Source organism: Ranitomeya variabilis, chromosome 4, assembly GCF_051348905.1.
Source record: "Ranitomeya variabilis isolate aRanVar5 chromosome 4, aRanVar5.hap1, whole genome shotgun sequence".
Taxonomy (NCBI): domain Eukaryota; kingdom Metazoa; phylum Chordata; class Amphibia; order Anura; family Dendrobatidae; genus Ranitomeya; species Ranitomeya variabilis.
In genome coordinates, this window is record NC_135235.1 from 606,430,396 (window position 1) to 606,450,753 (window position 20,358).

At 41.9% G+C, this 20,358-nt stretch overlaps 1 non-coding gene and 2 pseudogenes across 1 annotated transcript; all 3 read right to left on the reverse strand.

The window, feature by feature from the left end:
* Nucleotides 1-340: 340 nt before the first annotated feature.
* LOC143770781 (U2 spliceosomal RNA) lies at nucleotides 341-513 on the reverse strand (annotated as a pseudogene).
* A 12,975-nt stretch (nucleotides 514-13,488) lies between these two features.
* Nucleotides 13,489-13,664, reverse strand: LOC143770666 (U2 spliceosomal RNA; annotated as a pseudogene).
* A 6,006-nt stretch (nucleotides 13,665-19,670) lies between these two features.
* LOC143771285 (U2 spliceosomal RNA) lies at nucleotides 19,671-19,857 on the reverse strand. The gene has a single exon (XR_013215061.1). It is a non-coding gene; the product is annotated as a U2 spliceosomal RNA (small nuclear RNA).
* Nucleotides 19,858-20,358: the final 501 nt, after the last annotated feature.

The following is a 20,358-nucleotide window of genomic DNA, read 5'->3' on the forward strand; positions in this document are numbered from 1 at the left end:
CAGGGGCCTAGTTTGGTAGCCGACACAGTATATTTGCAACACTGTAAGAAAGGCCTAATAGAGGCCTATATCTTAACACACCTGTTGCAGCAACCAGTAAAGACAAATTGATTGATTGATTGATTGCATATTGAATGCAATGCAATGTTTGACAGACATAGGTGAAAGCAAGGCCAGGCAAGGCACAGAAAATGTTGCAATTGGCCAAGAGAAATCAAACAAAATGCTACATTTGGCCTGAGAAAAGTGCTTCTTTGACCCTGAAATCAATTCACATAAAGGGTTAAAAGACAACTTGCGCTGATTTCAATTCAATCTGTTTTTAGAAACTGGATCAGAGAAGGAGTGCACTGGTCCCGGAGATACTGCAATAACGGGTCAATGCGTGGAGTGGACAGAGCAAGCTCTTCTTCCATCTCCCTGTTCCAAAAATCCATTTAATATATGGTCCCCAAATAGGGGACGTATCAGATATTAACCCCTTCCCGACCTTTGACGCATACGCTGTGTCATGAAAGTCGGTGCCTTCCCGACCTGTGACGCAGCGTATGCGTCATGGAGGGATCGCGCTCCTGCAGATCGGGTGAAAGGGTTAACTCCAATTTCACCCGATCTCCAGGAACAGGGGGAGTGGTGCTTCAGCCCAGGGGGGATGGCTTCACCCCCCCGTGGCTACGATCGCTCTGATTGGCTGTTGAAAGTGAAACTGCCAATCAGAGCGATTTGTAATATTTCACCAAAAAAAACGGTGAAATATTACAATCCAGCCATGGCCGATGCTGCAATATCATCGGCCATGGCTGGAAAACCTAATCTGCCCCCACCCCACCCCACCGATCGCCCCCCCAGTGCTCCGGTGCGCGGTCCGCCCCCCTAATTCGTTCTGTCTGCTCCTCCGTCCTCCTGTCCGTTGCCCCCGTGCTCCGGTGCCCCCTCCCTGTGCTCTGGTCCCCCCCCCTGTGCTCCGGTCCCCCCCCATGATCCGATCACCCCCCCTTCATACTTACCGGGCCTCCCGATGTCCGTCCGGCTTCTCCATGGGCGCCGCCATCTTCCAATATGGCGGGCGCATGCGCACTGCGCCCGCAGAGTCTGCCGGCTGGCAGATTCATTTCAGAAGTATTTTGATCACTGCGATATAGCCTATCGCAGTGATCAAAATGAAAAAAAAGTAAATGACCCCCCTTTATCACCCCCATAGGGACAATAATAAAAATAAATAAAATATTTATTTTTTTTTTCTGCTAGGGTTAGGGTTAGAACTAGGGTTAGAATTAGGGTTAGAATTAGGGTTAGGGTTAGGGGTAGGGTTAGGGCATGTGCACACAGTGCGGATTTGGCTGCGAATCCGCAGCGGATCGGCCGCGGATCCGCAGCGGATCGGCCGCGGATCCGCAGCGGATCGGCCGCGGATCCGCAGCGGATCGGCCGCGGATCCGCAGCGGATCCTCAGCGGATTGGCCGCGGATCCGCAGCGGATCCGCAGCGGATTGGCCGCGGATCCGCAGCGGATTGGCCGCTGCGAATTCGTAGCAGTTTTCCATCAGGTTTACAGTACCATGTACACCTATGGAAAACCAAATCTGCTGTGCCCATGGTGCGGAAAATGCCGTGCGGAAACGCTGTGTATTTTCCGCAGCATGTCAATTTTGTGCGGATTCCGCAGCGTTTTGCACCTGTTCCTCAATAGGAATCCGCAGTTGAAATCCGCACAAAAAAACACTGGAAATCCGCTGTAAATCCGTAGGTAAAACGCAGTGCCTTTTACCTGCGGATTTTTCAAAAATGGTGCGGAAAAATCTCACACGAATCCGCAAAGTGGGCACATAGCCTTAGGGTTAGGGTTGGAATTAGAGTTAGGGTACCGTCTCACAGTGGCACTTTGATCGCTACGACGGTACGATCTGTGACGTTCCAGGGATATCCATACGATATCGCTGTGTCTGACACGCAGCAGCGATCAGGGACCCTGCTGAGAATCGTATGTCGTAGCAGATCGTTTGGAACTTTCTTTCGTCGCTGGATCTCCCGCTGTCATCGCTGGATCGTTGTGTGTGACAGCTATCCAGCGATGCGTTCACTTGTAACCAGGGTAAACATCGGGTTACTAAGCGCAGGGCCGCGCTTAGTAACTCGATGTTTACCGTGGTTACCAGCGTAAAAGTTAAAAAAAAAAAAAAAAAACGTACATACTCACATTTCGGTGTCCTTCAGGTCCCTTGCCGTCTGCTTCCCGCTCTGACTGTCTGCCGGCCGGCAAGTGAGAGCAGAGCGCAGCGGTGACGTCACTGCTGTGCTGTGCTCTCACTGTACGGCGGCGCTCAGTCAGAGCGGGAAGCAGACGGCAAGGGACCTGAAGGACACCAAAATGTGAGTATGTACGTTTTTATTTTTTACTTTTACGCTGGTAACCACGGTAAACATCGGGTTACTAAGCGCAGCCCTGCGCTTAGTAACCCGATGTTTACCCTGGTTACCCGGGACCTTGGCATCGTTGGTCGCTGGAGAGCGGTCTGTGTGACAGCTCCCCAGCGACCACACAATGACTTTCCAACGATCACGGCCAGGTCGTATCGCTGGTCGTGATCGTTGGTAAATCGTTATGTGAGACGGTACCCTTAGGGTTGGAATTAGGGCTAGGGTTGGAAATAGGGTTAAGATTAGGCTTGTGGTTAGGGTTAAGGATAGGGTTAGGGTTGTGTTGGGGTTACAGTTGTGGGTAGGGTTGGGATTAGGGTTAGGATTAGGGTTGGATTTAGGGTTACGGGTGTGTTGGGGTTAGGGTTGTGGTTAGGGGTGTGTTGGGGTTAGTGTCATGGTTCTCAATGGCAAGAGACCGTAGTAAAGCATACAAAAGGACTAGCTCTTGGAAGATGGGAACTCGAGCTGACTGTGAGCTAAACCTACCGCACAACTAACAGTGGCCGGGTAGCGTGCCTACGTTTTATCCCTAGACGCCCAGCGCCAGCCGGAGGACTGACTGACCCTAGCAGAGGAAAATACAGACCTGGCTTACCTCTAGAGAAATTTTCCCCAAAAGGCAGACAGTAGCCCCCACATATATTGTCGGTGATTTTAGAGGAAAATGACATACGAAGTATGAAGATAGGTTTAGCAAATTGAGGTCCGCTTACTAGATAGTAGGAAGACAGAAAAGGGAACTTCACAGTCAGCTGAAAACCCTTTCAAAACACCATCCAGAAATTACTTTAAGACTCTAATATCAACTCATGACACCAGAGTGGCAATTTCAGCTCACAAGAGCTTCCAGCCTCAGAAATATTCAAAAACAGAGAACTGGAACAAAAATGCAAAACAATCTTAGGACTACAAGTCCAACTTAGCTGATAGTAGTCTAGGAGCAGGAACATGCAACAGAAAGGCTTCTGGTAACATTGTTGGCCGGCATAGAAATGACTGAGGAGCAAGGCTAAATAGAAACTCCCACATCCTGATGGAAACAGGTGAACAGAGGAGATGAAGCACACAAGTTCAGTACCACCAGTAACCACCGGGGGAGCCCAGAAACCAAATTCACAACAGGTTAGGGTTGTGATTAGGGTTATGGCTACAGTTGGGATTAGGGTTAGGGGTGTGTTGGGGTTAGTGTTGAAGTTAGAATTGAGGGGTTTCCACTGTTTAGGCACATCAGGGGTCTCCAAACGCAACATGGCGCCACCAATGATTCCAGCCAATCTTGCGTTCAAAAAGTCAAATGGTGCGCCCTCCCTTCCAAGCCCCGACGTGCGCCCAAACAGTGGTTTACCCCCACATATGGGATACCAGCGTACTCAGGACAAACTGGGCAACAACTATTGGGGTCCAATTTCTCCTGTTACCCTTGCAAAAATAAAAAATTACTTGCTAAAACATAATTTTGAGGAAAGAACAATTATTTTTTATTTTCACGGCTCTACGTTATAAACTTATGTGAAACACTTGGGGGTTGAAAGTGCTCACCACACATCTAGATAAGATCCTTTTGGGGTCTAGTTTCCAAAATGGGGTCACTTGTGGGGTGTTTCTACTGTTTAGGCACATCAGGGGCTCTGCAAATGCAACGTGACGCCCGCAGACCATTCCATCAAAGTCTGCATTTCAAATGTCACTACTTCCCTTCCGAGCCCTGACGTGCGCCCAAACAGTGGTTTACCCCCACATATGGGGTACCAGCGTACTCACAACAAACTGGGCAACAAATATTGGGGTCCAATTTCTCCTGTTACCCTTGTGAAAATAAACAATTGCTTGCTAAAACATCTTTTTTGAGGAAAGAAAAATGATTTTTTATTTTCACGGCTCTACGTTATAAACTTATGTGAAACACTTGGGGGTTGAAAGTGCTCGCCACACATCTAGATAAGATCCTTTTGGGGTCTAGTTTCCAAAATGGGGTCACTTGTGGGGTGTTTCTACTGTTTAGGCACATCAGGGGCTCTGCAAATGCAACGTGACGCCCGCAGACCATTCCATCAAAGTCTGCATTTCAAATGTCACTACTTCCCTTCCGAGCCCTGACGTGCGCCCAAACAGTGGTTTACCCCCACATATGGGGTACCAGCGTACTCACAACAAACTGGGCAACAAATATTGGGGTCCAATTTCTCCTGTTACCCTTGTGAAAATAAACAATTGCTTGCTAAAACATCTTTTTTGAGGAAAGAAAAATGATTTTTTATTTTCACGGCTCTGCGTTGTAAACTTCTGTGAAGCACTTGGGGGTTGAACGTGCTCACCACACATCTAGATAAGTTCCTTGGGGGGTCTAGTTTCCAAAATGGGGTCACTTGTGGGGGGTTTCTACTGTTTAGGCACATCAGGGGCTCTGCAAACATAACATGATTCCCGCAGACCATTCCATCAAAGTCTGCATTCCAAATCGTCACTACTTCCCTTCCGAGCCCCGCCATGTGCCCAAACAGTGGTTTACCCCCACATATGGGGTATCAGCGTACTCAGGAGAAACTGGACAACAACGTTTGGGGTCAAATTTTTCCTGTTACCCTTGGGAAAATTAAAAAATTCTGGGCTAAAAAAATATTTTTGAGGAAAGAAAACACATTTTTTATTTTCACGTCTCTGCGTTATAAACTTCTGTGAAGCACTTGGGGGTTCAAAGTGCTCACCACACATCTAGATAAGTTCCCTTGGGGGTCTAGTTTCCAAAGTGGGGTCAATTGTGGGGAGTTCCTACTGTTTAGGCACATCAGGGGCTCTGCAAACGCAACGTGACGCCCGCAGAGAATTCCATTAAAGTCTGCATTTCAAAACGTCACTACTTCCCTTCCGCTCCCCGACGTGTGCCAAAACAGGGGTTTACCCCCACATATGGGGTATCAGCGTACTCAGGAGAAACTGCACAACGACTTTTGGGGTCCAATTTCTCCTGTTACCCTTGGGAAAATAAAAAATTGTGGGTTAAAAAATAATTTTTGAGGAAAGAAAAATAATTTTATATTTTCATGGCTCTGCGTTATAAACTTCTGTGAAGCACTTGAGGGTTCAAAGTGCTCACCACACATCTAGATTAGTTCCTTGGGAGGTCTAGTTTCCAAAATGGGGTCACTTGTGTGGGAGCTCCAATGTTTAGGCACACAGGGGCTCTCCAAACGCGACATGGTGTCCGCTAATGATTGGAGCTAATTTTCCATTCAAAAAGCCAAATGGCGTGCCTTCCCTTCCGAGCCCTGCTGTGCGCCCAAACAGTGGTTTACCCCCACATATGGGGTATCATCGTACTCAGGACAAACTGGACAACAACATTTGGGGTCCAATTTCTCCTATTATCCTTGGGAAAATAAAAAACTCCGGGCTAAAAATCATTTTTGAGGAAAGAAAAATATTTTTTTATTTTCATGGCTCTGCGTTATAAACTTCTGTGAAGCACCTGGGGGTTTTAAGTGCTCACTATACATCTAGATTAGTTCCTTGGGGGGGTCTAGTTTCCAAAATGGGGTCACTTGTAGGGGAGCTCTAATGTTTAGGCACACAGGGGCTCTCCGAACGCAACATGGTGTCCACTAACGATTGGAGCTAATTTTCCATTGAAAAAGTCAAATGGCGCGCCTTCCCTTCCAAGCCTTGCCGTGCACCCAAACAGTGGTTTACCCCCACATATGAGGTATCGGCGTACTCAAGAGAAATTGCCCAACAAATTTTAGGATCCATTTTATCCTGTTGCCCATGTGAAAATGAAAAAATTGAGGTTAAAAAAATTTTTTTGTGAAAAAAAAGTACTTTTTCATTTTTACGGATCAATTTGTGAAGCACCTGGGGGATTAAAGTGCTCACTATGCATCTAGATAAGTTCCTTGGGGCGTCTAGTTTCCAAAATGGGGTCACTTGTGGGGGAGCTCCAATGTTTAGGCACACGGGGGCTCTCCAAACGCGACATGGTGTCCGCTAAAGATTGGAGCCAATTTTTCATTGAAAAAGTCAAATGGCGCTCCTTCGCTTCCGAGCCCTGCCGTGCCCACAAACAGTGGTTTACCCCCACATATGAGGTATCAACGTACTCAGGACAAATTGGACAACAACTTTTGTGGTCCAGTTTCTCCTTTTACCCTTGGGAAAATAAAAAAATTGTTGCTAAAAGATCATTTTTGTGACTAAAAAGTTAAATGTTCACTTTTTCCTTCCATGTTGCTTCTGCTGTTGTGAAACACCTGAAGGGTTAATAAACTTCTTGAATGTGGTTTTGAGCACCTTGAGGGGTGCAGTTTTTAGAATGGTGTCACTTTTGGGTATTTTCAGCCATATAGAACCCTCAAACTGACTTCAAATGTGAGGTGGTCCCTAAAAAAAATGGTTTTGTAAATTTTGTTGTAAAAATGAGAAATCACTGGTCAAATTTTAACCCTTATAACTTCCTAGCAAAAAAAAAATTTCTTTCCAAAATTGTGCTGATGTAAAGTAGACATGTGGGAAATGTTATTTATTAACTATTTTGTGTCACATAACTCTCTGGTTTAACAGAATAAAAATTCAAAATGTGAAAATTGCAAAATTTTCAAAATTTTCACCAAATTTCCGTTTTTTTCACAAATAAACTCAGAAATTATCGACCTAAATTTACCACTAACATGAAGCCCAATATGTCACGAAAAAACAATCTCAGAACCGCAAGGATCCGTTGAAGCGTTCCTGAGTTATTACCTCATAAAGGGACACTGGTCAGAATTGCAAAAAATGGCAAGGTCATTAAGGCCAAAATAGGCTGGGTCATGAAGGGGTTAAACTGATAAAAAAAAAAAAATCTGTTCTTAACACTCAGATTACAAAGTCTTAAATCCAATTTCATAAGCAAAGACTTAAAGACTTAAATCCATCATTGTGTATAATTTATCTTTTCTTTGTTGTTTTTCATTTATTTTTAGTTTTCTTTTTCCAAAATACTGATTTTTACGAGAACAGCCACAGTTACAAGATAAGTACATTCCATTCACTTTGTTTCCAAATTTCATTTGCCTTTCTTATTCCCAATGATACTTTGTCTTTCCAGAAGTATACAAATAAATAACTTAAACATAACTTCATACATTTTTCTTCTGGAACTATAATTTGTTTAAAAATTAAAATATTTCTTACTTTCCAAAGTGCCATTTTTATACATGTGATAATTGTCCATACTACCTTAAAATCCTCGTCCTTTATTCCCATCCCATAAAATACTCTGTTAAAATCTAAAAAATCCACTGAACTTATAGCTTTTATCAGATTGCACACTTTCCGCCATATTCTCTGTGCAAAACTACAATTCCAAAACACATGCATTGGTGTCTCTCCTTCTGTGCATCTCTGTCTAGGGCATTGCTCAGACCGGACTAGCCCACGCCTGTACTGAAAATCACGAGTCGCCAAACCGTCTTTAACTATGCACCACAGCAAATCTCTATGCTCATTTGATAAAAACCCATAATTTACATTCATCCAGATGTTGTCTACTATTTTTGATGAGAACCGTTCCACTGGGCTAGTTATTTTTTCCTCCAAAATTTGTAAGATTTTTTTATGATTTTTAAGAATACTAAAATTGACCTCTTTTAACTTAAAATCTCTCAAAATTTTCTCCAAAATAATGTAATTTTCCGGGGGTAAAAACCTATATGGCCTATTTAAAACCATGTCCATCCACTTATAATTCCTTATGTAAAAACCTAGATTATAAATAGAAAAGGATTTTAACTTAGACTCAGGCCCCAATAAAGTGCTGATACAACTGGCCATGTACTTTGCATATAAGAAGGATCTTATATCTGGAAACCCTTTACCACCTTTCCTTTTGGGTTTATATAATTCTTCCCTCTTCACTCTCTCCATTTTTGATTTCCATAAGAAATTAAAACATACTTTAATAATTTTTTTCATCATATTATTATGTGGCATAAAAACAGTAGAAACATATAAGAACATTGGGAGTAAAACCTGTTTGATAATTAAAATCTTTCCTTCAAGGGTTAAGTCTCTCAGCTGCCAAAATGATACCTTTTTTCTCACTCTCTCCAACAGAGACTCCCAATTTTTTACATTGCAACCTGATTCTGAAAAATAAATACCTAAAATCTTAGTTTCAGATAATCTTGCCAGTTTACAGTTAGAATCAAGGATAAAATTACCAACAGTTAAAACACCAGATTTCTCCATATTAATTTTAAAACCTGATGCCCCACCAAACCATTCAACTGTTCTTAAAACCCTGTTCATGCTTTTAGTATCACTCACTAAAACCGTAACGTCATCCATATAGGCCACAACTTTAACTTGGTCACTACTACTCCCAGGAATAAAAAAACCATTGATTACCTTATCCTTCCTAAAAGCAGTTAAAAGTGGTTCAATTACACAAATAAAAAGTATCGGGGATAAAGGGCACCCCTGTTTCACTCCACAATTTATTCTTACCTTCTCCGATAAAAAACCATTAATAGATATTTTACTAGAACATAATTTATATAATGATTCAATACGTTTTCTAAAAACTCCAGGACACCCCATTCTCTCCAAAACTGCAAATAAAAAATCGTGAGCCACTCTATCATAGGCTTTTTCAAAGTCTATTGTGATTAGCGCCAATTTTTGTTTCCTATCTGCCACGTCCCATATTACATCTCGAATCAGGATCAACGAGTCACTTATTTTACGGCACGGTACTGCACAAGTTTGTTCTACACCAATCACTGAACTGATTACTTTTTTTAACCTGTTTGCTAAAAATTTTGCGTAAATTTTGTAATCCGCATTTAAAAGTGTGATAGGTCTCCAATTTTTGATCAATTCCCTCTTTCCTTTCTTGAATAATAAAACTATCACACCTTCCAACCATGACTCTGGGACTTTAAAAGACAGAGCAGCTTCTAAAATCACTTCATAAAACTCATCACCAATAATATCCCATAAATCTTTATAGAACTCAATAGGTAACCCATCTATTCCTGGCGTCTTACCATTTTGTAATGTGTGAATCGTATTAAATATCTCCTCTTTTGTAAAATCTTCTAATAATAAAAATTTGTCATCCATACTAAAATTTTTATCTAACCCTTCTAAAAAATGCATTTTTAAAGATGTATCCATATTTTTTTCTGAGAATAAGTCATCATAAAATTCTTTAGCTTTCCTCTTTTTCCCTTCCAAATTTCTTTCTCCCTCCAACACCTTCATGAAATCTTTTTTATCACAAATTTTCTTAAAAAAGAACTTAGTGCATTTCTCATCTTCTTCCAATATTTTAACGCGAGAATTAAAGATAATTTCCTTCCCTTTTTCTCTAAGACATTTCTGTATCTTTTCTTTTACCGCTAAAATCTCCTCCTCCACATTGACCCCATTACTCTTCAAATGGTAGAAACACTGTAAATTTGCATTAAGGTTCATATAAAACCGTCGTTTATCAGCCGCTTTTTTCTTCCCTACTTTTATGAAAAACAGTTTTATCTCTTTCTTTGTAAAATCCCACCATTTAAAAATGGAATCAAATTGTTTCTTTTTTAATTTTAGCTTTCCATAAAACCTTTTAAAATCCTCCCTCACCCCATCCTCTTTTAACAGAGACACATTTAATTTCCAATGAGTAGATCTTCTATTCTCATCTAAATCAAACGCTAATGTACAGTCTAAAATTTTATGGTCAGAAAAAGGTGTTTCATGTGTTTTAAAATCTGACCATGTAAAAGCCTCGGATATAAAAACATAATCTATCCTAGAGGTAAAACCTCTCCCTACCCAAGTAACTTCATATTCACTTTTATGTCCATCAAGCCACCAAACATCTTTAAGATTAAAAGCAGATAAAATACCTCTTAAGCACGAAGACGATCCATCCTTCATATTCTTTACTCGGCAATTAAAATCTCCACCTAGAATTATGGGATCTACTCCAGGTAAAAATAATTGCAAAATCTCAAACAAATGTAATCTTAAAGCCTTATCAGTATTAGCATACACATTAAAACACCTTAATTTCTTCCCCTCTTTTTCCACGTCTACTCTTAAGATCCTTCCTGGGTATATTTCTTCATAGTTGGTAATTTCCCACTCTCGAGAGCATAAAAAACCCACCCCATCACTCTTTGATTCATTACCCCCGAGAAGCAAAAATTACCATTCCATATCCCCCGTAAATAATCATAACTTAGTTTCTTTGTCAGATTGCACTCATGTAGAAATATAAAATCGAGATTTTCATTATTAAAATAATCATACAATGCTGTCCTTTTGTACAAGTCATTAAGCCCCTGAACATTCAGGGAAACCATACGGATCATCTTTTAGTTTTCAACATAGGGCTAAACCCCTTGCCCTCATTTTCTGCTGGAGAAGTTGAGTCTATCAACAAATCCTCAGCAGCTGATGTTTCCGACGATGACAATTCTCCAATCAACTCTGAACTCTTTGCTTCTACTGCTTTAATTTTTCCCCAATGGGGCACCTCCTCCACAACGTCTTTTTCTACTCCTCTCTTTAAAGACCTTGCTTCACACTCCATCTCCTCCTGTGCACCTGGAAAGCTCTGTGACAAGGAAGATGAAGGCGAAGGATCTACTGTAAGTAAAGGTTTTCCTTCAGTCCCCTCACTTATTCTTTTTTCTTCAGCGCTCTTTTCTTCTTTAGGGTCCTTGGTTTTTAAAGAGGCCTGCAACTTACTCGCCTCCTTTGGACCTACTCCTAATGCCTTCTGCACAATTCTTCCAATGCCTTCTATCATCTGTTTACCGTCTCCCTTCCTTATATTCTCTTCCATCCTCTTTTTAACTTTTTCTGCTGTTCTCTTTCTTTCTTCCTCTCCCTTAATTCTTTCCTCTTCCCTCTTCCTTCTTCTTTCTTCCTCCTTTCTTCTTCTCTCTTCTTTCTTCTTGTCTTCTAGAATCTTCTTATCTTCCATCTTCTCTTCTTCTTCTGTCTCCTTCTCTTCCTCTCTCTTCTCGATCTCCTCTTCTAATTTTCCTTTTTCCTCCAGATTCTTTTTTTCCTCTTCTTCTTTCCTTTGTTTTTCTTCATTTTCCTTATCACTCATCTCAATCACCACTTCCTGCTCCTTTGTTTCTTCTTTCTCCTCCTCACCCGCTTTAGTTTTTCCTTCCTCTGCAGATGTATCCATTTTCTCAGCGTTATCCTTATTTTTTGGACATTCGGACTCCTGATGAGCTGTCGGGCATCTCTGACACCGATTACACTTGCTTTCACCATGTCCATATTTCCGACATTTCCTGCAGTAATCAGGCATGCCTGAGAAAAAAAGATAGCCACGACATCGATTGATGAATACCGACGGCGGGGGCCTGATAACTCCACCTTCTTCTTCTGGGTCCTTTTTAAATGACACACGGTAAACCCTTTTACCATTCCAGACTCCAAAGTTTGTCTTTACCGTATTTTTCATGATCACCTTATCACAAAAACGAAACAAGTAACACTCCACCTCCTGCTCAGAGATGAACGGACTAAACATATGTATTGTCAGTAACTTCATTGAAAACTGAAAAGAGGGAATTACTTTTACCCCCTCAAAAACTTAATTCTCCTTATTTGCTTCATAAAGAGAAAACACTGTCTCACACAGGGCATTGCTCACTAGAGTCACATCATAAATGCCCCTTGAGTAAAAAGACTGAAAGCAGAAAAATACTTTTCTCTACCTTCAAAACCTGGGAAAAGATATTTTCATAAATAAAACCGGAATCCCTTACCTGCCGGTATCCAGGAGAAACAAAAAAACGAATAGTATCCTTCAAGGGATAGTCCTCCGAAAAAAAATCCAGGTTTTCTTCGTTTCTCTCGAACCTCCCTCCTCCGCCATACCTCCTCGACTCCATCCTTCTTTGTCACAGATTACACTGGAACAAGCAATTCGATCGCAGCCTCCACAGATTGGGTCCACCTCCAAACACACCGTCCTCTGGGAAAAAGGTACTGCAGCTGCCAAACTGACTCCCAATAGCAGCAATGGATATCTCCAAGAGGCCAAGAGTCAGAACTTTCACTACACACACCTTTAGCCTAATGCCACAATCCACTACAGATCGTGCCAAAAGGCCGAGAAGCGATCCTGAACCCGCTGTGCCACGTGGGCTGCACCAAGGCCTGCCACCAATACCCATTGTGGAGACAGAGCAAAAGATTGCCGCAGGGAGGACATTTTCAGAAACTCTGGAGGCCTTCTCAATGACAGTTCTGCTGTCAATGACAGTTCTGCTGTGTATGTGTGTTTGTGTGTGAGAGACACAGAGAGTGTGTCTGTCTGTCTGTCTGTGTGTTTGTTAAAGCTGTGCACGACGCATTTTGAATCTGCATAACTCCGCCTACTTTGACCACACCCTCCAGCCAGCCCCATTGTGACAGCACATGAATGTTCCGTGCTAAGATTCTATCTACTGCAGGCAGCGCACCTGGTTGGTGAAAAGCATTAGAATACTCACACAGGTGTAGATGGATAAGACAAGCATATTGAAGGTCAGCACAGGCACCATTTTTACTTATTTATTAATTTTTTTAAATGCATATAATACACCGCATTGAAAAGCCGGTGGTCCACAAGAGGGAGACAATGTTTCAAAAAAGAATTCCTGCGGTCAGAAATGCAGTATGTATGGCAGAACTACTCATTGGATACTTCAATTTAAATAGCAAGTGCTGACAGCAGGGGCGGCAGGGGCCTAGTTTTGTAGCCGACACAGTATATTTGCAACACTGTAAGAAAGGCCTAATAGAGGCCTATATCTTAACACACCTGTTGCAGCAACCAGTAAAGACAAATTGATTGATTGATTGATTGATTGCATATTGAATGCAATGCAATGTTTGACATACATAGGTGAAAGCAAGGCCAGGCAAGGCACAGAAAATGTTGCAATTGGCCAAGAGAAATCAAACAAAATGCTACAGTTGGCCTGAGAAAAGTGCTTCTTTGACCCTGAAATCAATTCACATAAAGGGTTAAAAGACAACTTGCACTGATTTCAATTCATTCTGTTTTTAGAAACTGGATCAGAGAAGGAGTGCACTGGTCCCGGAGATACTGCAATAACGGGTCAATGCGTGGAGTGGACAGAGCAAGCTCTTCTTCCATCTCCCTGTTCCAAAAATCCATTTAATATATGGTCCCCAAATAGGGGACGTATCAGATATTAAACTGATAAGAACAGATTTTTGCGTTTATATTTTACTATGTCGTAGTCTTTAGCTTTTCTTCAAAACTTTAAAATAACATCTTCCATAGGTGATAGTTCCATGTACTTAGGGCTCTCTTCTTACCAAGCTTCTTTACGTCAAGAAGATAGTACATATACAGTTCACTTAGTGCCAGCCTGACGCAATCTTTCACTTCTATGTGGTCTTTTTTGAACACCAATATGTTTCGGGTCTTCCACAAAGCATTTTTAATACAATTTAGTGTGCACCATAAAACTCTTTCTTTTTCTTTGGCCATATTTAAAAAAATTCCATATAAAACCACTTCATGACTCAAAAAATTAAGACCAGATAAAAATTTTAAAAGCTCACCACATTGCTTCCAAACTTGCTGTGCAAAGTCGCAGTTCCAGATAAGGTGCATAGTAGTTTCATCATTATTGCACTGATGCCTAGGACAATTCTGAATATTGCTCAGTCTTCGTTTATACTGAAAGTCACGGGTTGGTAGACATTCCTGCACAATCATCCAGGCTAAGTCTTTATGTTGGTTAGTTACATAAGGTGCATTAACTATTTTCCAGACTTCCGCCACTCTGTTGAATGAATAGTAGCTTATGGGCGTCATGACTTCTCGCTTTCTTATTTGTTGAAGCAATTTCCTTGGATTTTTCAATGTTATTATATCAAAGGATTCCAAGTCATACATCCTAACAACTTTCTCCAGGATGACATATTGCTTCGGAGGAGACAGCAACACTGGGCACGTTAGAGAGATAGATAACCATTTTTGTCTTCTAAAAATATGACCAGCGGCATATCTTAAAAAATGCGCCCAAGGGCTAAAAAGAGATATATTCTTAAAACAGAGACTAAAAAACTTAGAATATAAAAACAATTTAATATTAGGAACGTCTTTACCACCTAGGTGGTGCGGCTTGTGCATGGTTTCTCGCTTGACTTTTTCAAATTTAGAGCTCCATATAAATTCAAACAGCATTCTCTGCAGCTTTTTTGCAGCAAGATCACTTGGAGGGTAAACATAGCTGAGATAAAGCATAATAGGTAACAAAAGGGCTTTGATAATTAAGATTTTGCCTTCAATTGTCAACTTTCTCAACTTCCAGAAGTCTATTTTCTTCTGAACTTTCTCTCTTACCACATCCCAGCTCTTTGTGCCATTATTTTGTTGGTCAAAAACAACTCCTAAAATTTTTATCTTTTCTGACTGAATTGGTAAGTCAGGGATGGACACATCAGACCAGCTTCCTCGGGCAAAGCAATCACATTTCTCGATGTTTAACTTAAATGCTGAGGCTTCACAAAAAAAATGTGTGGTTCTTATAGCTCTCCTTAATGCAGCAGGGGACGAACAAAAAATAGTGATGTCATCCATATAGCCCAATACTTTAACATGACGACCATGGCCACCAGGGATAGGTACACCTTTGACCACCTTATCTTCTCTCAGCATAGATAGGAGAGGCTCTATTGCACATATAAACAGCACTGGAGATAATGGGCAACCTTGTTTTACACCCGAGTGCAAAAAAACTTCTTTTGATAAAAAAACATTAATTAAAATTTTACTAAAAGAGTCCTTATACAAAAGTGCCACTTGCTTAATAAAAATTTCAGGGAAGCCCATTTTTCTTAAAACCAACCATAAAAACTGATGAGACACACGATCAAAGGCCTTTTGAAAATCCAATGATAAAATTGCCAAGTCTTGACTTCTAGACTGCTGATACCAGATCACATCTCGGATGGTATTGAGGTGCTCAGCAACCCCTCTTCCCGGCACTCCACATACTTGGTCTTCATAAATTACTTTAGATAAAACCCCTTTAAAACGATTCACCAGAACTTTGGACATCAACTTGTAGTCTACATTTAACAGTGTGATCGGCCTCCAATTGGCCAGGTGGGATTTGGCTCCTTTTTTAAAGATCAAAGATACTAGACCGCTTCTCCATGATAACGGCAGGACATCACACTTAAAAGCTTCTTTAAAAACTAAAAACAAGTCAAGTCTTAAAACACTCCAAAATTCACGATAAAATTCTGCAGGCAAACCATCAGAACCAGGGGTTTTTCCATAAGAGAAACTCTTGATAGCAGCATCAATTTCTGGCAAAGTGACTTCAGTGCATAACTGTTCTTGGTCTTCACGGTCTAGGCTGTATTTCAAAGAATTTAAGGCATCCTTAATAAAAGACTGGTCTATAGTTTTTTCATTAAAAAGCTGTTGATAAAAACGTTGAGCTTGGCTAAGCATTCCTTCTGTTGTAACTTCACCTTCTAATTCTGTTAGCATATCCTTAGCAGCAACTACTTTTTTAAAAAAGAATCTTGAGCATTTTTCGTTTTTCTCCATTACTTCAATTTTTGAGTTATAAATTATCTCTTTGCCCTTTGACTCTATACTTTTCTTAATTTCTTTCTTTGTTTTGTCAATTAAATCGTCCATCTCAAGTCCCACACTTCTTAGTTGATAACAGGTCTGCAGCTTAGTAATAAGTCTCTTATGCCAAGCAGCTTTTTCCCTCGCTTTGGCTATGCTGACCTTTACAAAGAAGGTTTTTATCTTTGTTTTGCAATATTCCCACCAGTCTAGCAGAGTTGAAAAATTTGTTTGTTTTGTTCTTAAATGATTAAAAAACGCTTTAAAATCTGTTCTTACCGTAGGGTCTTGTAGCAATGTCGTATTTAGCCTCCAGACTCCTCTTGCTTTAACAAGCCCAGGCAACTCCAACTCTGATAGCAGCATTTTGTGATCTGAAAAAATGTTTGGGATTAAGACAACAGATTTAACATTCACATATTGGGACAGAAAAATAAAATCAATACGAGACTTGGAAGAAAGATTCCCCCAAGTATAACCGGGGTCATTACTATGCAGCTCTTTCCAGGAATCTCTAAGACAAAAGTCAGTTAATATATCTTTCAGTTGTTTCTCTGTTTTATCTTTTTTAGGTGCACTGGAACTCCCACCTCTCCCTTCACCAGGCAGAATGCAATTAAAGTCACCACAGAACATCAGGGGCGACGAACCAGGTAAGTAATATTGCACATCCTCAAACAACTGGTGCCTCTCTTCTTCCTCAGGGGAAGCATAAATATTTAAGAGTCTAAAATCTGCACCTTTAAAACTGACATTTAAAAAAAGAGCACGTCCAGAAAAAACATCCACAAAAGAGTTGATTTTAAAATCATGCGACTTAAAAAGCACCCCGATGCCAGAGGAACGATTTTCATTATCCCCGGACCAGATGGAGGGCCCATGAGTCCAATCAATTCCGTAAGTCTGCATAATTTATGTCAAAGCCAATGTTACATTCTTGTAAACAAAAAATATCACAGTCCACTGTTGACAGGTAGGACAACAAAGCAGCCCTTCTGGTAGGGCTCTTTATACCCCTCACATTGAGTGAGGCGATTTTAATGGAAGAAGTCATGATGAGACAGTTCAGGTCACACTGCTGTCAGAATCGGACATAAAGCCCACAGGTGTTAATGGGCTCTGCACCTCAGAATCCGAAAAAAGGATGTTTACAGGATCTGAAGGCCTCGGCTCCTCAGGAGGAGCAGCAGGAGGCTTAGGACTATATTGCAGAACACTTGGCCTCAAAGGACACTTCTTGGAAGCCTCCTTGGCCACATTTCCTTCAGACCTGTCCTCTGACTTCCTTTTTCTCCGCGTTTCCAGCTCCATTGCCTCATCCTCCGAGTCAGAGTTTGCGGCTTCAGCAGAGGGTCCTCCCTCTGCTATCACCATCATACCCTCCGGATCAGGGTCAGCAGACCAATCAGGTGAAGCACCCCCCTTTTCAGTAGGGTCAGATTTCTCAGCTGGAAGTTCTTGTGCAGCAGGAGGTTTTCCCTGAGCAGAAAGTGCCGGAACGCTGATAGACTTACTTGCAGGAATACCAGAGGATTGTGCTCGTACCGCAGTCACAGGAGCACCAGTAGAACACCACTGTGCAGCAGGTGCAGGCGAACTGGCAGGCTTCTCCCGTGCAACAGGTGCAGATGTATCAGCAGCAGGTTCAGTTTTTTCCCGTGGAACTGGTACTGGAATACTGGAAGACTGCCCCCGCGTTGAGAACGCAGCTGCGGGAGCAGTGGTGGAACGCCTCTGCCCTATGGGTGGCTGCTTCAGCGTTTCAGCATAAGTTTGGGCCCTTTTCTTCAAGGGACACTCCCGGAAGGAATGACCTGGGACCCGACAGATGTTACACACCATCTCATTAGTGCAGTCCATTGTAGCATGTCCGTGCTGGTAGCACTTCTTACAAATTGCCACCTCTTCAGTACAGTTCTCATAGGTGTGACCGAACCTCATGCATTTTCGACAGAAGAGGGGCATGTCCGGATAGAAGAGCCGCCCCCGCTCTCTGCCAATCAGGAAACTCGATGGGGGGTGCCGTTGACCACCAATACCACTTGCATCCTCACAAAATTTAACAAAAAATTTATGCTTTCCCGTCCAAAGGTTCTCTTCATTCATGACCTTGTGGGAATACCGCAGATCCGGAAAATAACTCTGAAGAAAGCAAATAATATTAACTAAAGGAACGTGAGGATTGCTCATTTGAACAACAAGTGGCTTCTCTCCACCGGAGTATAGGATGACAAAGGTGAGTCCTTTTAGGTCTTCATCTGTAAGGTGCTGATGAATCTGGAGGAAGAGGTTCTGGCACGCATGCTCCGACTCCAAGGTCAAAGTGAAAGACCCCGGGCGATCCTGAAGAGCCAGGATGTCCTCCCTCCTTACTCCCAGGATCTCCAGCAGTACTCTCCTCACGAAAAACTTCAAGGTCATCTTTTCCTTAGATGCATCGTCCACTTCGATCTTGAACGAGTTCTTAATGCGAAGGTCACCAGCTCTGGCATAGCGCACTGAGGCCGCTACTGCTGATGCCATCTTCAAAGGGATAAATGGGTCGATCGCCTTCCTGGTTTCTTAGCGTATCTGCCCCCTAAAGCAGCATGAGGCTTAAGACGGCTTTTAAACCGCCGATGCCTCAAGGCCAAGGGCACGATTGGCTTAGAATCCTTCTGGCCAGACGTGATATCTGAGCCAAAAGGCCGAGAAGCGATCCTGAACCCGCTGTGCCACGTGGGCCGCACCAAGGCCTGCCACCAATACCCATTGTGGAGACAGAGCAAAAGATTGCCGCAGGGAGGACATTTTCAGAAACTCTGGAGGCCTTCTCAATGACAGTTCTGCTGTCAATGACAGTTCTGCTGTGTATGTGTGTTTGTGTGTGAGAGACACAGAGAGTGTGTCTGCCTGTCTGTCTGTGTGTGTGTTTGTTCAAGCTGTGCACGACGCGTTTTGAATCTGCATAACTCCGCCTACTTTGACCACACCCTCCAGCCAGCCCCATTGTGACAGCACATGAATGTTCCGTGCTAAGATTCTATCTACTGCAGGCAGCGCACCTGGTTGGTGAAAAGCATTAGAATACTCACACAGGTGTAGATGGATAAGACAAGCATATTGAAGGTCAGCACAGGCACCATTTTTACTTATTTATTAATTTTTTTAAATGCATATAATACACCGCATTGAAAAGCCGGTGGTCCACAAGAGGGAGACAATGTTTCAAAAAAGAATTCCTGCGGTCAGAAATGCAGTATGTATGGCAGAACTACTCATTGGATACTTCAATTTAAATAGCAAGTGCTGACAGCAGGGGCGGCAGGGGCCTAGTTTTGTAGCCGACACAGTATATTTGCAACACTGTAAGAAAGGCCTAATAGAGGCCTATATCTTAACACACCTGTTGCAGCAACCAGTAAAGACAAATTGATTGATTGATTGCATATTGAATGCAATGCAATGTTTGACATACATAGGTGAAAGCAAGGCCAGGCAAGGCACAGAAAATGTTGCAATTGGCCAAGAGAAATCAAACAAAATGCTACAGTTGGCCTGAGAAAAGTGCTTCTTTGACCCTGAAATCAATTCACATAAAGGGTTAAAAGACAACTTGCACTGATTTCAATTCATTCTGTTTTTAGAAACTGGATCAGAGAAGGAGTGCACTGGTCCCGGAGATACTGCAATAACGGGTCAATGCGTGGAGTGGACAGAGCAAGCTCTTCTTCCATCTCCCTGTTCCAAAAATCCATTTAATATATGGTCCCCAAATAGGGGACGTATCAGATATTAAACTGATAAGAACAGATTTTTTTTAATTTGGCTATCCCTTACAAGGGGATAAAACCGTTTATTTAAAAACTTTTAACAAATTACAAGCAAAAAACAACAAATATCAAACCATATAAACTAAAGAAACTTTTACAAAGATTTCCTTAAATAATTAAGTTCCATTGGTCGACAAGCCATTTTCTGGAAATATGTACATTCTTCTTTTTGTCGATTAAATAATAGGTGTACATTTCATACAAACATAAATCTAAAACATCATTTAGTGATAAAACATCTTGTTTAAAAACAGCAATGTTTCGCGCTTTCCAGAGAGCTGACTTGGCGCAGCTCACTATCTTCCAAGCCATTGTGCACTGATCCATTGTGGGGCATTCCATGAGTCCATACAAAACTGTTTTATATGTTAAGTCCGTGAGGTCTGCCACTCTTCTCAGTAGAGGGAACAGTCTTTTCCAAAGATCCTTTGCAAAATTACATGTCCATAAAAGATGTTCTACCGTTTCCTCTTCCTGGCATCCGGCTCTTGGGCAGGTGGCTGACCTCACAAATCC